At 40.5% G+C, this 21,814-nt stretch overlaps 1 pseudogene; it reads right to left on the reverse strand.

Annotated features, from left to right (window-relative positions):
* Nucleotides 1-21,026: 21,026 nt before the first annotated feature.
* Nucleotides 21,027-21,463, reverse strand: LOC125920431 (60S ribosomal protein L39-like; annotated as a pseudogene).
* Nucleotides 21,464-21,814: the final 351 nt, after the last annotated feature.

Below are 21,814 nucleotides of genomic sequence, written 5' to 3' on the forward strand. Positions count from 1 at the left end.
CTAAGGTGTGTGTGTGTGCGCACGTGTGTGTTTGTGTATGTGTGTGTATATGTGTGTGTTGTTGGGACATATAGGAGAAGGTGGAAGGATATAAAAACCTGCACAAGGAACTGACTTTGGTGCACTAAGGGAAGAAGGGACTGAGCATTTATTGAGCATCTCTTATATTTTTGGTGCCTTATAAGTTATTGTTATAATCCTTACAATAACCTTCTGAGCTATTAGGCGGCTGTTGATATTAAATGGTTATTAATCATGAGGAATTTTAATACAAAGCTAGAATTGAAAGTGGACCTGACAGATGGGAATTTTGTTCTTTTGCTTTCCCCAGTTTCCCCAAAGGATGGCAGCAGAATGGTTTTGTGTGACTGTGGATGTCCAGGTATTCTCAGAATGGCTATTCGTGATATCTTCCTGCTCCGGGTAGTTTCTTTAGCAAACCCTATTTCCTAACAAACAGCTTCTCCTCCTTTTCTCATTTCTCTGATAGGAACCAGGTTCACTAATTTGAAAAAGACAGGTAAGTGCCTTCTTCAAAGAACAATGGAGAACGCATGTTGGTTCTCTTGAATTATGGACTATCAGAGCAAATACAGCCCGTGGACAAGGTAGCCCCAAGAATCTCTTTTCCTTCCCATTTTGTTATGTGGGCTATTTGGAGGGTGTGTTTTCTCAGAGAAGACTGGGAAAATATGGTAACAGTCTGGCTTATAAAAACTGAGTCAAGTGTGAATTGGAACGTGACCTGACTCCCAACTCTGGACCTCATTCCTTTAATAAAATCTAAGATTGTTCTTGGTCAAACATTCTTATCTGTTTGTAAGCCCCCAGAGGCTCTGGCACCTAAAGGTAGGGCTAGACTCTGGGAGCTATAGATATTCTAATTTTATACATGCAGGATTTGAGACTCAGGGAGTGCAGTAGTTTGTTAGGGCTGCCATAACCAAATACCACAGACTGGGTGGCTTGAAGAAGATAAATAAATTTTCTTACAGTTCTGGAGACTGGTAGTCCAAGGTCAAGTTATTGGCAGGTTTCATTTCTCTTGAGGCCGTTCTCCTTAGTTTGCAAATGGCTGTCTTCTTGCTGTGTCCTCAAATAGTCTTTCCAATGTAGTTTTTCTTTCTTATAAAGACATTAGTTATATTGGATTAGGTCCTACCCTGTTACCTCACTTAACCTTAATCATCTCTTTAAAGTTCCTATTTTCAAATACAGCTCCATCCTAAGATACTAAGGGTTAGGGCTTCAGCATACGAATTTTGGTGAAACACAATTTAGTCTATAGCAAGAAGATTATATAAAGTGGATAAGGTCACATAACTGATAAGAGATGGAGTTGGGACAAGAACCCGGGTGAATCTGACTGTAAAATCTGTCCTCTTTCATACCACACCGAAAGTATAGGATCATTTTAGACTGTGACTTTGTGGGTCAGAGAGATTGGGTTAATTGACTTTTGTATGTCTTTTTACTCTATTCCCCAGCAAGTTTCTAAGATTCATGAGATATTTGGAGAGACTCAAGATGTCTTCCTGTACTTTGTTATTCTGCTAGTGTGATTCTGATGAAGGTTGTATCTAAACCAACAACACCCATAGATAAGTATGCTCCAGGGGTGCCAGAGTGGCTCAGTTGGTTAAACATCCAACTTTGGCTCAGGTCATGATCTCACAGTTCATGAGTTCAAACCCCATATTGGGTTCTGTGCTGACAGCTCAGAGCCTGGAGCCTGCTTTGGATTCTGTGTCTCCCTCTTTCTCTGCCCCTCTTCTGCTCATGTGCTCTCTCTCTCTCTCTCAAAAATTAATAAACATTAAAAAAAATTTAAAAAAGATAAGCATGCTCCAATCACACCTACACGTATGTATTATACACTCACAGACACTATTTGAATTTAAGTACAAATCTAATAAAACTCAAGTGACCTCAGGCAACAGCTTCCATTAGTTGTTATACTTGATCCCAGATAATCAGTTCAATCAAACGTGTATGTCCTCTACTGCTGTGTAACAAATTACCTAAGACCCAAACAATGGGTCTTATTATCTTTTACAGTTTCTATGGGTCAGGCATTTGGGGTATATCCACTTGGCTAGGATAAACTATATTCCTTAGAATTTCCTTTCTAGTATGTTTCCAGATAGGGTCGGTGACAAGAGTGGTGTCTTGTGAGAGCTCCAGGGTGGAGGAGCAGTGGAAGCCATCTCGTCGCGCACATACCTTCTCCCACTGTGCAATCAAACAGTAATTTTGGTGCTGTTGGGAAAAGATTTTGCAGGTGTAATTAAACACCCTAATCAGTTGTTGACTTTCAGTAAGGAAGATTATCTTGGGTAGACCTAATTTATCCAGTTGGCAGGGAGGTTTTCTGTGGTAGCATGACTTAAACAACCGGAAGGCCTTCGAAGAGGGTTTAGGCCAGAGGGTGGTAGGTGAGTGGAGACAGAGATTGACAAGGAGAGAGAGAGAGAGAGAGAGAGAGAGAGAGAGAGACAGCTTCTGCCTGTGTCTATGGAGTTCTACTTTGCTTGCTTTGCTCGCTTGTAATTTCTTCCTGACTGCCTGTGAACAACAGCTTTGATCTTTGTCCCTGGGGTTCCAGCCTGCTTGTGATCTTTCCTTCCTGATTGCCTGCTCTAGGGACTTCAGACTTGCTAAGCCAGCCCTCACAATTTTGTAAGCTAATTCTTTGTAATAAATCCATATATTGCCTACTGGTTCTGCTTCTCTGATTGAGTTCTGACTAATCCAGAGTGGCTTAACTGGGCTGTTCTGGCTTGGAGTCTCTCATGAGGCTGTAGTAAAGATGTTGGCTAGTATTTCAGTCATCAAAGGCTTACCTGGGACTGGAAGATCTGTTTCTAAGAGGGCTCAGTCATATAGCTGGCAGGTGGTGTTGGCTGCCGGCAGGAAGTCTCAGTACCTTGCCACGTAGACCTCTCCATGGAGCTGCTTAAATATCACCATTACATGGCTGTCGACTTCCCCCAGAGTGTGTGATCCAAGAGAGCAAAGCAGCAGCATGCATGTCTTATTATTTAGCATTAGAAACCACATATCACCACTCCCACTGGATTCTGTTAGTCACCCAGATCAATCCTGAAACAATACGGAAGGGGACTGTGCAGGACTGTGAACATCAGGAGCAAAGATCAATAGTAGTCATCTTTTTTTTTAATTAAATAATTTTTTTTTTTAAATTTCAGGAATAGAATTTAGTGATTCATCACTTACATATACGCCCAGTCTTCATCCCAACAATGGCCTCCCTAATGCCCATCACCCACTTAGCCCATCCCCACCCAACACCCCACCAGCAACCCTCAGTTTGTTCTCTGTATTTAAGAGTCTCTTATGGTTTGTCTCCCTCTCTGTTTTTATATTATTTTTGCTTCCTTTCCCTTATGTTCATATGTTTTGTTTCTTAAATTCCACATACGAGTGAAATCATATGATATTTGTCTTTCTCTGACTGACTTATTTCACTTAGCATAAATCACTCTACTTCCATCCACCTTGTTGCAAATGGCAACATTTCATTCTTTTTGATCACCAAGTAATATTCCATTGTGTGTGTGCGTGCGTGTGCGTGTGTATGTGTGGGTACATCTTCTTTATCCATTCATCAGTTGATGGACATTTGGGCTCTTCCCATAATTTGGCTATTGTTGATAGTGCTTCTATAAACATTGGGGTGCATGTGCCCTTCGAATCAGCACTCCTGTATCCTTTGGATAAATACCTAGTAGGCAATTGTTGGGTTGTAAGGTAGTTCTAATTTTAGTTTTTTGAGGAACCTCAGTACTGTTTTCCAGAGTGGCTGCATCCTCACCAGCAGTGCAAAAAGGTTTCTCTTTCTCTGCATCCTCACCAACATCTGTTGTTTACCTGAGTTGTTCATTTTAGCTGTTCTGACAGGTGTGAGGTGGTATCTCATTGTAGTTTTGATTTGTATTTCTCTGATGATGAGTGATATTGAGTATTTTTTTCATGTGTCTGTTAGCCATCTGGATGTATTCTTTGGAAAAGTGTCTATTCATGTCTTCTGTCCATTTCTTCACTGGATTGTTTTTTTTTTTGGGTGTTGAGTTTGATAAGTTCTTTATAGATTTTGGATACTAACCTTTTATCTGATATGTCATTTTAAAATGTCTTCTCCCATTCTGTGGGTTGCCTTTTAGTTTTGCTGATTGTTTCTTCCACTGTGCAGAACCTTTTTATCTTGATGAGGTCCCAGTAGTTCATTTCTGCTTTTCTTTCCCTTGTCTCTGGAGACATGTCAAGTAAGAAGTTGCTGTGGCTGAGGTCAAAGAGGTTGTTGCCTGTTTTCTCCTCTAGGATTTTGAGGCTTCCTGTATTATGTTTAGGTCTTTCACCAATTTTGAGTTTATTTTTGTGTGTGGTGTCAGAAAGTGGTCCAGGTTCATTCTTCTGCATGTTGCTGTCCAATTTTCCCAACATCATTTGCTGAAGAGACTGTCTTTTTTCCATTGAATATTCTTTCCTGCTTTGTCAAATATTAGTTGGTGATATGTTTGTGGGTCCATTTCTGGGGTCCATTTCTCTATTGTGTTGCATTGATCTATGTGTCTGTTTTTGTGCCAGTACCATACTGTCTTGATGATTACAGCATTGTAATACAGCTTGAAGTCTGGAATTGTGATGTCTCCAGCTTTGGTTTTCTTTTTCAGGATTGCTTTGATTATTCGGGGTCTTTTCTGGTTCCATACAAATTTTGAGATTTTTTGTTCTAGCCCTGTGAAGAATGCTTGTGTTATTTTGATAGGGATTGCATTGAATATGTAGATCGCTTTGGGTAGTATCAACATTTTAACAATATCTGTTCTTCCAATCAATCCGTGAGCATGGAATGTTTTTCCATTTTTTGTGTCTTCTTCAGTTTCTTTCATAAGCTTTCTATAGTTTTCAGTGTGTAGAGGGTATAGGTTTTTCACCTCTTTGGTTAGGTTTATTCCTAGGTATTTTATGGTTTTTGGTGCAATTGTAAATGGGATCGATTCCTTGATTTCTCTTTCTGTTGCTTCATTATTGGTGTATAGGAATGCAACAGATTTCTGTACATTGATTTTCTATCCTGCGACTTGACTGAATTCATGTATCAGTTGTAGCAGTGTTTTGGTGGAGTCTTTGGGTTTTCCACATAGAGTATCATGACGTCTGCCAAGAGTGAAAGTTTGACTTCCTCCTTGCTGGTTTGGATGCCTTTTATTTCTTTGTGTTGTCTGACTGCTGAGGCTAGGGCTTCCACCACAAGGCTGAATAACATTGGTGAGAATGGACATCCTTGTAGTGTGCCTGACCTTAGAGGAAAGCTCTCAGTTTTTCCCCATTGAGGATAATATTAGTGGTGGGTCTTTCGTATATGGTTTTTATGATCTTGAGGTATGATCCTCTATCCCTACTTTTTTGAGGTTTTTTATCAAGAAAGATGCTGTATTTTGTCAAATGCTTTCTCTGCATGTGGTTCTTATCCTTTTTTTTTTTTTTTTTTTTTTTTTTTAGTAATGTGATGTATCATGTTGATTGTTTTGCTGATATTGAACCAGCCCTGCAGCCCAGGAATAAATACCACTTGATTGTGGTGAATAATTCTTTTAATGTATTGTTGGATCCGGTTAGCTAGTATCTTGTTGAGAATTTTTGCATCCAGGTTCATTAGGGAAATTGCTCTGTAGTTCTCCTTTTTAGTGGGGTCTTTGGTTTCAGAATCAAGGTAATGCTGGCCTTGTAGAATGAGTTTGGAAGTTTTCCTTCCATTTCTATTTTTGGAACAGATTCAAAAGAATGGGTATTAACTCTCCTTTAAATGTTTGGTAAGATTCCTCTGGAAAGCTGTCTGGCCCTGGACTCTTGTTTGTTGGGAGATTTTTGATTACTAATTAGATTTGTTTACTGGTTATGGATCTGTTCAAATTTTCTATCTCTTTCTGTTTCAGTTTTGGTAGTTTATATGTTTCTAGGAATTTGTCCATTTCTTCCAGATTGCCTAATTTGTTGGCATATAATTGCTCATAATATTCTCTTATTACTGTTTGTATTTCTGTGGTGTTGGTTGTGATCTCTCCTCTTTCATTAGTGATTTTATTTATTTGTGTCCTTTCCTTTTTATTTTTGATCAATCTGGCTAGGGTTTTATAAATTTTATTAATTCTTTCAAAGAACTAGCTTCTGGTTTCATCGATCTGTTTTTTTTTATTTTGATATCATTAATTTCTGCTGTAATCTTTATTATTTCCCTTCTTCTGCTGGCTTTGGGTTTTTTTTGCTGTTATTTTTCCAGCTCTTTTAGGTGTAAGATTAGGTTGTGTATTTTGAGACATTTCTTCTTTCTTTAGGAAGGACTGGATTGCTATATACTTCTCTCTTATGACCACCTTTGTTGCATCCAAGAGGTTTTGGGCTGTCGTGTTTTCATTTCATTGGCTTCCATGTACTTTTAAATTTAATTTCTTGGTTAACCCATTCATTATTTAGTAGGATGTTCTTTAATCTCCAAGTATTCATGGTCTTTCCAAATTTTTTCTTGTGGTTGGTTTGGAGTTTCACAGCATTGTGGTCTGAAAATATGCAAGGTATGATCTTGATCTTTTTGTATTTGTTGAGGGCTGATCTGTGACCTAGTATGTGATCTATTCTGTATTCAAGAAAAAGAAAAGAAGTGAAAAAGAAAAAAAAAAAGAAATAAAATTGAATAGGTAGACCTTATAACAGATTGAAATAGGACTGAAATTACTTTGTTTTCCCCTAAAAGTTAGACTATGAAGCACTTTATAGTCCATAAACTAAGTAGGCAGTGAGACTTGTGTTCTTGAACAGCAAGGTTGGCCCAGTTGGGCAGGGCTCAGTGTAACGGCTCCGTTCTCCACTAGATGGCGCTGCTAGCTTACTGGGGTGGAGTGTTGTGGTGTTTGTAGGTGTGTATGCGCATGCGCAGGAGCGGTGAAAAAAATGACACCACCCAGCGACCCTGTCTGTTCTCCCGGATCAGCAGTCGCGCACAGGTCCTCCGTCTTCAGCTCTCATCCACTCCCTGCTTTTCCACTCTCCGTGACCAGGCCCCAGGCGGTACCTCTCTCCCAAGTTTTGTCTCAGATGCGGCTGTTTTCCCCAGCCCCTTACTTCCGAAGGACTGCAGCTTTGACCCGCTCTGCCCCTCTGCGGGAGGGTCTCACCAAGCCACAGCCAAATGAGCAATGGCCGAATGTCGGCTGCACCGAGGAACGCCCACTGGACCCTGCTGCTGCCGGTGCCCCGAGACTGTGGCCAGGTGCCAGCCCGCCCCAGAAAAAGTTCAAAAGACAGTGTAGCAGCAGCTTTTCAGGGATTATGGAAAATCACAATACACATCTGGCACCAGGCTTCACCCTTAACGACCTTGTTTCAGCACCAGCAAATATGGCTGTTTTCTGGGGTCTGCTGGGACCAGGTGGTTTCAACAGTCTCTACCAAATGTCCTTCCAGCAGTGGAACCGCTTTTTCCCGTGTGGCCCGAGAACCTCCCAGACACCACTCTGTTCCTGGGGATTCACCTGTCCCACCAGAGCATCACCAGGTATTGAGCTGTGGAGTTGTAGCCTTTGTGCTCCCCTTGTTTACAGTCTTAATGGAATTTAAACCCTCTCCTTTCTCCTTTCTCCCTTTTTAGTTTAGTCCCTGCGGCTGTTTCCAATTTTCCCCTTTCTCTCCAGCTGCTTTTGGGGAGGAGTGTTTTTTCCGTATTCTGTCCCTTCCCCCCCGTCTCTGTCCTCTCTCTGTCCACAAAAGCACCTCCATTCCCGTGGCTTCTCACTCCCCAAGTTCACCTCTCCGCACGGCGTACCTGCTGAATTCTGTGGTTCAGGTTGTGCAGATTGTTGTGTTAATCCTCCAATCAGTTTTCCAGGTGTGCAGTATGGTTTAGTATTGGTCTGGCTGTATTTCATGGACGCAAGACACACAAAAACTTCCATGCTGTTCTGCCATCTTGGCTCCTCCACTGTATGTGATCTATTCTGGAGAATGTTCCATGTGCACTTGAGAAGAATGTGTATTCTACTGCTTTAGGATGAAATGTTCCGAATATATCTGTTAAGTCCATTTGGTCCAGTGTGTTATTCAAAGCCATTGTTTCCTTGACTTTCTGCTTAGGTGATTTGTCCATTGTTGTAAGTGGGGTGTTGCCTACTATTATGGCATTATTATCAATGAGTTTCTGTATGTTTGTGATTAATTGATTTATATATTTGTATATTTCACATTGGGGGCATAAATTTTTACAATTGTTAGATCTTCTTGGTGGATAGACCCCTTAATTATGATATAATGCCCTTCTTCATCTCTTGTTACATTCTTTATTTTAAAATCTAGTTTGTCTGATATTAGTATGGCTACTCCAGCTTTCTTTTGATGACCATTAGCATGATAGATGGTTCTTCATCCCCTTACTTTCAATCTGCAGGTGTCTCTAGGTCTAAAATGAGTCTCTTATAAGCAGCGTATAGATGGGTCTTGTTTTCTTTTCCATTCTGATACCCTATGTCTTTTGATGGGAGCATTTAGTCCATTGATATTTAAAGCGAGTACTGAAAAACTGAATTTAGTGCCATTGTGTTGCTTGTAGAGTTGGTGTTTCTGGTGATGTTCTCTGGTCCTTTCTAGTCTTTGTTGTTTTTGTTTTTTTTTTTGTTTTGTTTTGTCTTTTCTCCATCAAAGAGTCCACCTTAAAATTTCTTGCTACACTGGTTTAGTGCTCACAAACTCCTTTAGCTTTTGTTTATCTGGGAAATTCTTTATCTCTCCTATTTTGAATGACAGCCTTGTTGGATAAAGAATTCTTTGCTACATATTTTTCTGTTTCAGCTTGCTGAATATATCCCACCACTCCTTTCTGGCCTGCCAAGTTTCTGTGGATAGGTCTGCTGCAAACCTGATCTGTCTTCCCTTATAGGTTAAGGACTTTTGTCCCCTTGCTGCTTTTATAATTCTTTCTTTGTCTGTGTATTTTGTGAATTTGATTATGATATGCCTTCATAATGGTTTTTGTTGAATCTAATGGGAAATCTCTATGCTTGGATTTTTTTTTTTGAATTTTTAATGCTTATTTTTTAGAGAGAGAAAAAGAGAGAGTGCGAGTGGGGGAAGGGCCGAAAGAGAGGGAGACAGAGAATCCAAAGCAGGCTCTGAGTTGTCAGCACAGAGCCCGATGCGGGACTCAAACTCACGAACCATGAGATCATGACCTGAGCAAAAGCTGGATGCTTAACTGACTGAGCCACCCAGGCGCCCCTCTGTGCTGGGATTTTGATGTCTGGGTCCTTCCCCAGATTAGGAAAATTTTCTGCTATAATTTGCTCATATAAACCTTTGTCCCTTTTTCTGTTTCTTCATCTTCTGGGACTCCTATCATTCTGATGTTATTCTTTTTTAATAAGTCACTGAGTTCTCTCAGTCATGAATTGTAATCTTTTGCTTTTGTTTCTCTCCTTTTTTTCTGCTTAATTCCCCATAGTTTTGTCTTCTATATTGCTGATTCGCTGCTCATTCATTCTTGCCATCATGGCATCCATTCGAAATTGCATCTTGGTTATAGCATTTTAAATTTCATCCTGACTGGATTTTACTCCTTTTATTTCTGCAGAAAAGGATTCTATACTTTTTTCAACCCTGGCTAGAGTTCCTATTACCGTGGTTCTAAATTCTAGTTCAGACATTTTGCTTATATCTGTATTCGTTAGGCCCCTGACTGTCATTTCTTCTTGCTCCTTCTTTTGGGGTGAATTCCTTCATTTTGTAATTTTGGAGGAAGAAAAAAATTAATAAAATAACAAATAAAAATGAAGAACAAAACAAAAAATCAAATAAAGGAAGCCAGATCCTAGGTGTGTTTTGGTCTGTTTGTTGAAAGAAGCTTCATAGAATAGGGAAAAAAGGGAAAGAGAAGAAGAAAAAAAAGGGTACGAAAAAATTTAAAAATGAAAAAATGTGTATAATAAAAGAAAAGAAAATGAAATCAAATAAAAAATTAAAGAAATCAAAATAAAATTTTTCTTCCTGTATCCCAGCAAGAGGACGAAAAGAAAAAAAGAAAACAATTTAAGCAAAAACAGAAGCAAAGGAAATGAACAAATAAATGCACCAGCAAACAGAATGAAACCTGAATGAAGTTACATCCAGTTTCCCCTAGCACTGAAACTACGAAGCCCTCTGGAGTCTGTACACTAAGCAGCTGGAGTTACGAGTGCTGGTCTTAGAGGGGATGTTTTTGGAGGGTGCACTTGGGCGGAGTTGGTGTAATAGCTCTGTTCTTCGCTAGGTGGCACTGCTTAGCTTACTGGGGTGGACCATGTGCAGGAGAGGCAGAAATGGCTTCACCCAGCTCCCCAGTCTCTGGCACAGGAACTTTGCCCTCTCACCGACCCACAATCAAGGGCTCCTCCTTTGTCTCAAGCCTCCGTCCACTCGTCACCTCTACCCTCTCCATGTCCAAGCTGTCTGCCTGCCAGGCGGCACCTCCCTCCAGAGTTTTCTCTCAGATGGGGTTGTGTTTCAAAACCCCACACTTCAGAGGACCCCGTGGCCTGGACCCCCACTGACTCTGTGGGGGAGGGTCTCGCTGAGCAATGGAAGGGTACCGGCTTGCCCCAGAAAACGTTCGTGTGATGGTGCAATGGCAGAGGTACAGAGATTATGGCAAATCACAAAGCACAGCTGGTGCCAGGTTTCACAACACTCTGGTGTCTTTGATGTTTTTATTTATTTTTGAAGGAGAGAGAGAGACAGAGCATGAGTGGGGGAGGAGCAGAGAGAGAGGGAGACACAGAATCCGAAGCGGGCTCCAGGCTCCGAGTTGTCAGCACAGAGCCCGATGTGGGGCTCGAACCCACGAACTGTGAGATCATGACCTGAGCCAAAGTCGGATGCTTAACCGACTGAGCCGCCCAGGCGCCCTGGCACTCTGGTGTCTTTGTCCCGATACAAGTAAATGTGGCTGCTCAGCGGGGTCCACTGGGACCTTTGCCCCTGTGGAGGCCATATGGCCTCTACCAAATGCACTTCAAGCAGGGGAACCACTTCTTCCCGTGTGACACCCTCAGACCCCACTGTCTGCTCCTGGGGAGCACTGAGCTCTGAGACTTCAGACACTGCACTCTACTGTTTATAGAATCCTGGTGGTATTGAAACCCTCTCCTTTCTTCCCATCAATGTTTTTTGGGGAACTGATTTCTTGTTCAGTCCCTGTGAGCATTTTCACTCTCTTTCTTTCTCTCCAGCTGCTTTTGGGGGAGTGCTTTCCTTGCACAGTCCTGAGGCACTTCATTTCCCCCCTTTTTCTTTCTCCTCTCTCCACAAAAACAGCTCCTTACCTTCTGTGATTTTTCTCTCCCCCCAGTTCACCCCTCTGCACCGTATACCTGCTGAGTTCTGTGGCTCAAGTTCTGAAGATTGTTGTGTTAATCCTTAGATCAATTTCCTGGGTGCTCAAAATGGCTTGGTGCTGATCTAGCTGCATTTCAGGGACGAGACAAGCTCAGGGCCTCCATTACTGCTCTGTCATCTTAATTACTCTCCCCAGTAGTAGTCACCTTGAAGGCTGGCTACCACAATGCCTTTTCCATCTCAACTCATTATTTTGGTGTCATGCAGATATAGGTATAATAATGCAATGAAGAAAAAGCCTTACATAAAATTTAAAATTTTAGGCACACTTCAATACATTTAAAATAATTTAATTTTAAAGATAAATTAAGTAAAATTAAAAATTTAAATATATAGCTTTTAAATAAAAGGTAAGGGCACAGTAAAGCCACCTCCATCCATCTATCACTGGAGTCAATAAATATAAAGAGTTGGTCAAATTTGTTTGATCTATTTCTTTTACTCCACTTTTATTTTTATTTATGTATTTATTTTTTAGAGAGAGAACGAGTGAACAGGGAGAGGCAGAGAGAGAGGGGGAGAAAGAACCCCAAGCAGGCTCCATCCTGTCAGTGCGGTGCCTGACAAAGGGCTTGATCCCACGAACCGCGAGATCGCCGTCTGAGCCTAAATCAAGAGTCAGACGCTTAACCCACTGAGCCGCCTAGGCTCCCCTTTTGCTAAAATATTTTAAATCAAATTCCTGAAATCAGGAATTTTACCTGAAAATAATTCCGTTTGCATCTCTGGTAAGTTCTGTTTTGTTTTGTTTTATTGTTTACACGTAGCCACCGGGCATTTATCACACTCAATAAGATTAACAGTAATTCCTTCATGTCATGTATGCCTAGTCCATACACGAGCTGCCCCCATGGTGTCTTGCAGTTGGTTTGTTTGAAACAGGATCTCAGTGACAACCAAACAATGCATTTGATCGTATGCCTGCTAATTCTATTTATGTACATATATATGTATTTATGTACTTATGTATGTATGTATGTATTTATTTTCTTAAGTTTTTATTTAAATTTCAGTTGGTTAACATATAGTGTCATATCAATTTGAAATGTAGAATTTAGTGATTCAATACTGACATACAATACCCAGTGCCCAATTTATTTTAACCAAGAATGGTTTCCTCCTCCTTTTTATTTCTCCATAACATTTCTATGTGTTCTAATGCTTTATAGCACTGATGAGTTTCAACCCATTGTAGTTATTGTTCTTTTTGATTTCTTTTAGACCAGTGGGGACTTCTTTAGTGGTTCCTATTTCCCTTTGATGTGAATTCATTTACTGTCGAAAACCTCCTTTCAAAAGGGTGTCCCAGACTCATCTTCGTGCATCTTTGGCCCCAGACATGGAATGAGTCATTTATTCAAGGAGCTATTTACCTTTTAGTGGGAAATGGTATGCAATCTGGTACTAGGGGTGCTCACTGCCACTGCAATATTTTGAAATGTTATTTTACAATGCACTCAATAAGGCAGCAAATGAAAATAGCTGGATGTTCCCATTTCTAATTCAGTCCAATCTGCCATGTTGTAATACCTTATATAAATAGGGACCATTGAAGTGGAATTTCAGACAGAAGGTCTTTAAGGTGGAATAGCTTACTGCTAGATGATATCATAGACGGAGTTCTTACTGGAAGTTAAACTCAGGTTATGGCCAATTGAAGCAAACTGAAGTAGATGTTATTCCTTTGATGGTAGATGTTGTTCCCAGTTTCCTTACCTGTCCCCTTCCCCCTTTCCCCTTTCCCCTCTCCCCTTTCCCCTTTCCCTATGTCCTCACCTCTTTGTTCTCAGTGTTTTCATGTACTGAGTTTTTCCTTCTCACTTAGGAAGAAAACTCCTTCACAGTTACTCCTTCAACTGTGTGGGTTGACTTTTTTTTCAGATTTTTTTAATACACTACAGTGCTGTAAATGTATTTTGTCTTATGGTTTTCTTAATAACATTTTCTTTAGGTTACTTTATTGTAAAAATACAGTATATTTCATACAACACACAAAATATGTATTAATTGATTGTTTATATTATTGGTAAGGCTCTGGTCAACAGTGGGCTATTCATATTTAAGTTTGGGGGAGTCAGAGTTACACATGAATGTTTGACTGTGTGAGGGCATTGGCACCTATAACCTCTGTGTTTTTCAAGGGTCAATTGAACTTTCTTAGTGGTTATTCTTCAAGGGAAGCAGTAGGTTGGAGAGGAAAGTTGAAAGACCACTGTAGCAAATGAAACTGGATTTCAATCTTGGTTCCTCTGTTTTGCATTTTATAAAATGGGCACCTGGACAGAGACTGATGAACTGCAAATAATGTATCATTGAGGGAGAACTTTCAGGTGTTGGGAAGGAAGATATTTCCGGGTTGGGCGTACCTTCCAGATGTCTCTCAAATTCTATCTTTTAATCATTTAATTCCATTTGATGAGAAGATAATACTCTTTATACAGTGTTCCCACAGAAGAGAAACCATATTTCCCTTCTGTATGCATTAAAAAAAGACTTAGAAATTTCTCCCAATGTAGAAGTTCATTAAATACCCTTTTTTGCAGAAAGACTTTGAAGATGGAAAACCATACATCTCATAATTCCAGGGTTTAAAGCAGAAAGGACAGATTTTTTTTTTTTTTGCACCAGAGTAAATATGTCAAGTATGGCCATATTTGCATATGTTGTATTTTAAAATCATGCTTGAAACCGCCTCATATATTCTGAATCTGGCAAGTGGGAGGCAAGGAGGTCACCTGTACAGCTGGTGCAAGTAATGGAATTCCCACCAGGCACATTTAGAAGCTCCAAAATAATGTGACAAACAGAGCACTCCATCTGTTGGTTGTCCATTGAGATGAGCACCTGATCTACAGACAATTTAATATGGACAGTGTATCTTGAGGGTAAACATTTATAGTAAGGATCTTTAATTTTATTTACTTTCCATCTAATTATTCCAGGAAATAGTCACAAATATGAACTGTACAGGAGTACACATGCTGGTGAACAAACATCATATTTCAATCTTAATTATGCTACATGCAGAAAAAAATGGAAACTTGTTTCAACACAAGACGCTTCACAAATCTCGCATTATTGAAAACCATTTCATAAAAGCTTCGTGGCAGTTAATTTATGATATTCAAAATGACCATGAGCAGCTACATGAAGAATATTTGAGAGGAGAAAATGTAATAAACCATTTCTAAAACATGCTGTCCTTTTAAACACTTTGGATCATGGAAAAACAAACATAAGTAATGAAGTAGAAAAATTTTTTTGTGAATTGTAAAATATAACATATAACTGATTATAGATGATAGGATAGGTTAGGTTACTGCAAATTTTCATAGCTGTCATTTCGTATCAATATATTTTTTGAAAGTTTATTTTTTTTTTAATTAATTTTTTTCAACGTTTTTTATTTATTTTTGGGACAGAGAGAGACAGAGCATGAACGGGGGAGGGGCAGAGAGAGAGGGAGACACAGAATCGGAAACAGGCTCCAGGCTCCGAGCCATCAGCCCAGAGCCTGACGCGGGGCTCGAACTCACGGACCGCGAGATCGTGACCTGGCTGAAGTCGGACGCTTTACCGACTGCGCCACCCAGGCGCCCCGAAAGTTTATTTTTAAAATAGAGAGAGAGAGAGCAAGCATGTACACTCACATGTGAGCAGGGTAGGGGCAGAGAGAGAGGGAGAGACAGAATACCAACCAGGCTCCTTGCTGTCAGTGCAGAGTCTGACTCAGGGCTTGATCCTATGAACCATGAGATCATGACGTGAGCCAAAACTTAGAGTTGGATCCTCAACCTAATGAGCTGCCCAGGAGCCCCTTGCGTCAATAATTAAAAAAATTTTTTTTTTTTTTACATTTATTTATTCTTGAGAGACAGAGAGAGACAGAGCACAAGTGGGGGAGGGGCAGAGAGAGAGGGAGACACAGAATCTGAAGCAGGCTCCAGGCTCTAGGCTGTCAGCACAGAGCCTGATGGGGGGCTTGAACTCACAAACCTCGAGATCGTGACCTGAGCCAAAGTCAGATGCTTAACCAGCTGAGCCACCCAGGTGCCCCACATTAATATTTTTAACTAATTTCAGTAACCCTCACCTGGAGAAGCAGTTCTCAATTGATATATGTCTGTTGTGAGGTGTGTTGCAAGTAGTTTGTCATTAATAATAGTTACCAAAGTTTCAAAATGAATTATTCACTAGAAATTAGGGGAAACTCAAAGTGATCTGTATAATAAGGTCATCCAAGGACATGGGACTCAGGCATTTCTGTGAGCCTTCGAGGATGGGAGAGAGCTGGGGAAGGGGGAATTTTTGTTTTTAAAAGAGTTTTTATTTTAATTCCAGTTTGTTAACATACAGCATTATATTAGTTTCAGGTGTACAATATAGTAATTCAACAATTCCACACATCACCCTTTGTTCGTCACAAAAAGTGCCCTCCTTAATCCCCATGATGTATTTTACTGATCCCCTCTTTACTCTCTTCACTCTGGTAACCATCAGGTTGTTCTCTATATTTAAGAATCTATTTCTTGTTTTATCCCTGTCTTTCTTATTTTTTCCCTTTGCTTGTTTTGTTTCTTAAATTGTACATAAGAGTGAACTCATATGGAGTTTGTCTTTCTCTGATGGACTTACTTCACTTATTAGCATTATACTCTCTAGCTCCATCCATGTCGTTGCAAATGGCAAGATTTCATTCTTTTTATGGCTGAATAATATACCATTGTGTGTGTGTGTGTGTGTGTGTGTGTGTATCAATCACATTTTCTTTATCCATTCATCTATGGATGGACACTTGGATTGCTTCCATAGCTTGGCTATTGTAAATAATGCTGCTGGGGCACCTGGGTGTCTCAGTCAGTTAAGTGTCCAACTTTGGCTCAGGTCATGATCTCATGGTCCATGAGTTAGAACCCTGCATTTATCTCTGAGCTGATAGTGCGGAGCCTGCTTGGGATTCTCTTTCTCTCTTCCCCTCCCCAACTTGCGCTTTCTTTCTCTCTCTCTCAAAATAAATAAATAAACTTAAAAAAAAATGCTGCTATAAATGTAGAGGTGTATGTATCCCTTTGAATTAGTGTTTTTGTATTCTTTTTTTCCCCCAATTTTTATTTAAATTCTAATTAGTTAACATTCAGTGCAAGATTGGTTTCAGGAGTAGAATTTAGTGACTCATCACTTACATACAACCCCTAGTGCTCATCATAACAAGTGCCCTCCTTAATACCCATCACCCATCTAGCCCACCCCCACCCACCTCCCTCTGTCAACCCTCAATTTGTTCTCTATCTTCTTTTTTAAGTTTATTTATTCATTTTTGAGAGAGAGAGAGAAAGAGAGAGATAACAGAGGAGGGGCAGAGAGAGGAGAGAGAGAGAGACAGAGACAGAGAGAGACAGAGAGAGAATCCCAAGCAGGCTCTACGCTGTCAGTGTAGAGCCTGACGCAGGGCTCGGACCTGTGAACTATGGGATCATAATCTGAGCCAAAATTGAGAGTTGGCTGCTCAATTGGCTGAACCACCCAGGTGCCCCAGTTTGTTCTCTATCTTTAGGAGTCTCTTATGGTTTGTTTCCTCTTCTTTTTTGTTTTTTTCCCTCTCCCACATATGTTCATCTGTTTTGTTTCTTAAATTCCACACATGAGTAAAATCATATGGTGTTTGCCTTTCTTGCCTGACTTACTTCACTTAGCATAATACACTCTAGCTCCATCCATGTGATTGCAAATGGCAAGATTTCATTCTTTTTGATGGCTAATATTCCATTATATGTATACACACACACACACACACACACACACACACCATATCTTCTTTATCCACTCATCAGTTGATGGACATTTGGGCTCTTTCCATACTTTGGAGATTGTTGATAATGCTGCTGTACACATCTGTGTGTATGTACACCTTTGAATCTGCATTTTTGTATTTTTTGGATAAATACCTAGTAGTGCAATCGCTGGATCGTAGGGTAGTCCTATTTTTAACTTTTTGAGGCACCTCCATACTGTCTTCCAGAGCGGCTGCACCAGTTTGCGTTCCCACCAACAGTGTAAGAGGGTTCTCCTTTCTCCACATCCTCTCCAATGCCTGTTGTTTCTTGTGTCATTAATTTTAGCCATTCTGACAGGTGTGAGGTGGTATTGGAGAAGGGGGAATTTTACACAACCTGCAGCAAATTTCCTCTGTGCCAGAGCCTTTACATCCATCATTCATCACTATGTCATAGTGGGTATAATAAGGTTGGGAACTGCCAAATACTTGAGCAAAGCTTGAGCATGGCGCTAGGGACCCTTTGTGGGCTGGTGTGATATAATCACCTCTGCTTCTTGCTCAGATTCTAATGGCTCTCCAAGACAAGAGATGTTGCTTCCAGTTTAGAGAGGCCCTGTTCCTGATATAGTTTGCCAGTTAAACCTCCTACGACACTTGTGTAAAGGATGCTCGTAAAGGAGGGTGCCTGGCTCCCTAGGAATGTATATTCTCCTTTACTATTGAGTAAGGGTCTAGGAGAAGCCAAGTGTGATATTGACCAAAGTAAAAACAAAAGTAGCAAAAATAAAAGGTAATCAAATAAAATAGTAAAAAGTAATAGTGGGCTCTTTACCGAGCTCTTTACATATTCATTAAGTGCTTTAAATAGACATTAATCCCGACCACACTCCTCTCAGTTAGGTATTATTATTTCCATTTTACAGATGGTGTAATTGAGCCTCAGGGATTTTAAGAACCTTACTCAGGGTCCCAGCTAGTGATTGACAGAGCCAGGTTCAAACCCATGTCTGCATGATGCCAGTTGCCAGCCGTGTGTACTGTGTTCCACTGTTGCAAAGTAAGAGGGGAGGATCCTACACTCCATGAGTGCTGCTCAAGAGATGTAACAAAAATTGTCATGCTATACAAAAATCAACTTACACTTTCAAAGCTATTACAAATTATGAAGCTTTTTTTACATATACTATCTCACCGACCATTAAAATAACTAGGGAAGACCCTCTTTATGTGTAAGACTCACACGTGCATGCATGTGTGTGTGTGTGTGTGTGTGTGTCTGTGTGTATGTTGGACATTGCGATGGAGTGAGAGGGAGGAAGACAATGTTAGAGTACTCTATTCCTGTTACTCAGTATGTGAAATGACATAGTGTAAAAGATTTAAAGATCTTCATTTCAATTGATCTGAAGATTAACAGATAATCTTTCCTAATAAAATAAGAAGTAAAACTGAACCCTGACTCTTTAGACCTGACCCAACTCTTGGTTTCTTTTAAATTCTTGACTTATTGTCCCTGCAGAACCAGGCTTCTGCTCCAGTTGGTCTGAATCCAGCAACTGTGAACCTTAACTCACAGGCTATATTACTCCTGACTTGTGGGCAGAAGGCATCAGTGAACTCTTTTTTGTAAGGCCCTGGGACCAAAGAGGCAGAGGAAATGTGAGGGAATGACAGTGAGCACCTTTTCAAAGTATTGGTTTATATATCATATTTCAGTATTCCAAAAGTATTATTTAGGCTTTTGTGCACTACCCATTTTGGAGAACAAGAGATAAATCACAAGCTTGACCTTCAAAGATCAAGTTGTAGAGGCATCATTTATGAAGTATTTATGTGTGGATATAACTTAATACATTGGACCACAGGTGAGCTTTGTTTCTCTCAAGACTACTCACCCATCCACTAGCCAAGTTCACACCCAATGACAGCATGTCATTTTTGAGCCAAAATGACTGGTCCCAGAGCTGGTTCAACTTCCTTTTGCCTGGAGGACAAAGTATAAAGCCATCTTGGAAAGGAGAAGGAATTTTCATAGAGAGGGCAGAGTTCATGAAGTGTTACATTAGGCACCCGATCCCTTCCCCTTTTTCCGATCTGTGGGGGTACAGAGGTCACTTGACCTGTTCTCTTTGCATCTCCCACCAGCCTAAGGGGTCCCTGAGAGTGTTCCATGGGACTTGAAAGGCGATTTTAGACATAAAGCTGGTGTCTTCTTCTTTCAGGAGCTACTATTAAAACTAGGGGCTGACAGATGTGACTTGCCATGGCTGGGTCTGGAAAAACCATTGCGTGGTGCAGCTGAGATGGATGGAGATTGTCTGGGTCTCCACCATGTGGCATGGGAAGGATGTTTGAATTTTCCTGTGTGCCCAGAACCCACCTGCAAAAGTGACTAGGGGCAGTGACTGGTTTGCAACCCTGCCCTTTCCCCAGTGTGTAGAGTCAAAGGGAAGGAGTAGAAGGAAGGTGGGAAGAGACCTGGATGATGTTGACTGAGATAGTAATTCCTGAAGTGGATTAAAAGACACTTATGGACTGGGTCAATTTTGGTGGATTGGACTAAATTTAGTTTTCTTACTGTCAAGTGGGAGTGGAAGCCTGTCAAAGAAAAGTGTGTGCAGATATAAAAATAAAGAGTTTCAGGTTTTCACAAAGCTGATTTGTCATTGTCCAATTCATGCCACTTACAGTAGATTTGTTAAATCTACAGTGAGGCAGTTATTGAAAGCCAGGCTTTGTTGAAAAGAACATGCCTTTCTAAATTCCAAAAGCTTCCCTTTAAATAACAGAACTGAAGGGCTGAGCTTAGAGCACAGGAGGAACAGGGCATTGGGAGAGGAAAAGGTCAAGGACTGGCCTGAGGGTTAGATCCACGTTCTCCAATTGAGGTTGAGAGTCTTTGGGGGATGGGGGTTAGAAGCAATCAAAGGACTTTAGGGAAATCCTGAACAGGAATCTTTCACAATCACTGGGAATTAGGATCCAGAGGGAGTGGAGCTCAGTCCCAGAAAACAGAGTTCCTTTTTTTTGTTTGCACATTTGAGTCACAGAGTGGTGAGATGTATCACTGCTCACGAGCATGCAGGGGCCTTCCTGGTGGGAGGACTAGACATCCTCACCCTGATGAACTCAGGTATGGCTATGTGACTTGCTCTGGCAAATAAATGTGAGCAGAAATGAAGGGTGTCTCTCTTAGGCAGAAATGCTAAGCAACATAATTGGTCATGCTTTAAAAAAACAACCCTCTATCTCTTACCATGGTGGAAGCAGGTATTGAGGTGGAGCTTACATCAGCCTGGACTCTCGAGTGACTACGATGGGCAGATTTTCCCTGTCAGTTTATGATGAGTGAGAAGTAAGTGTTCTTATAATACAACTTTTGGGTTTTTTTGTTACTGCGGCATAAACCACCACCGCTTTCTGACCAATACACAATGTGAAAATTTTATCCCCAAGACATGGTCTGTATAACTCCATTTAAACAGGTATAGTTAATTTGCTGAAGAGGGCAGCAGGATTAAATTCCATCCCAGTTGTTTCTTAAACAATTCAAGGACTAACTTACTCCCTTTTTAAATGGCCCCTATTGCTTTCTACTTGAATTATAGTTATTGGTGATGCATTTAAAGTCCTCCCCTAGGCTGAAGATTCTTTGAGGATGGGAAGCATGTCTGCTCCATTTTTGAATAAAAACTCATTCCTCCCCCCACCGCAAACAAAACTTTCTCATAGTTATTATTGAACCAACCTACTAGTGTGGAAGCGTCGAAACAAGAGAAAAATAATTTTCCCAGTAAAGCATGTCCGGCTGTTCAGATAGTAGTGATGTTTTCAGCATCATGTGGTAAGAGGCTGGTGACCTTGATACAGCAGACATATGTGTGCCATCTCAAGTACAATTCCGTATGCACCCAACTTTATTCTTCTCCAGTGTCTCCTCTCAGAGTTGAACCTGATTTTATTACTAGTTTTCACTTGAATCCATTGGGGAATGGGATGATCCCGCTTTTGTTTCTTGGCCAAGAATCACTTGATCCTGAAAGTCTCGTGAGAGGACATGATGAGGATCAGAGTCAACTGCACCCGCCACAATGGTCAAGAAAGGGAATAAAAGAACAAAGCCCATTCTCTACAGGTCATATGAATGAGTGGTAGAAACTATTGGTAGAAGCTTGGTTAGTCTGAAACCTCTGATAGATATTTTGGATGTTTCAATTTCCTAAAATATAAAAAAAAAATTCTTGTTGTATTAGAGAGATACCTATTATGTAGAATAGAGCCTTTCTCTTCAGTGGGCTCGTTGAATGGAAGCTTTTGCAACTGCACACTCTTCAGATAAGGTGAAAAATAAAGAAAAAATTATCATTAGCTAACTTTTATTGAATGTTTACCACGGGCCAAATACTGTTCTAAACCTTTTACACTTACATCTTCAGAACAACCTTAAAAGTTAGGTACAATTATGATTCTTAATTTTGAGATAAAGAAAATTCAGCACAGAGAGGTTAAATAACTGGCTCAAGGTCACACAACAAGGTGGTGGATTTGGAATTCAAATCTAGGTCTGACTCCAAAAATCTTGCTTTTAGCCACTGTGCT

Source organism: Panthera uncia, chromosome B4 (genome assembly GCF_023721935.1).
Source record: "Panthera uncia isolate 11264 chromosome B4, Puncia_PCG_1.0, whole genome shotgun sequence".
NCBI lineage: Eukaryota > Metazoa > Chordata > Mammalia > Carnivora > Felidae > Panthera > Panthera uncia.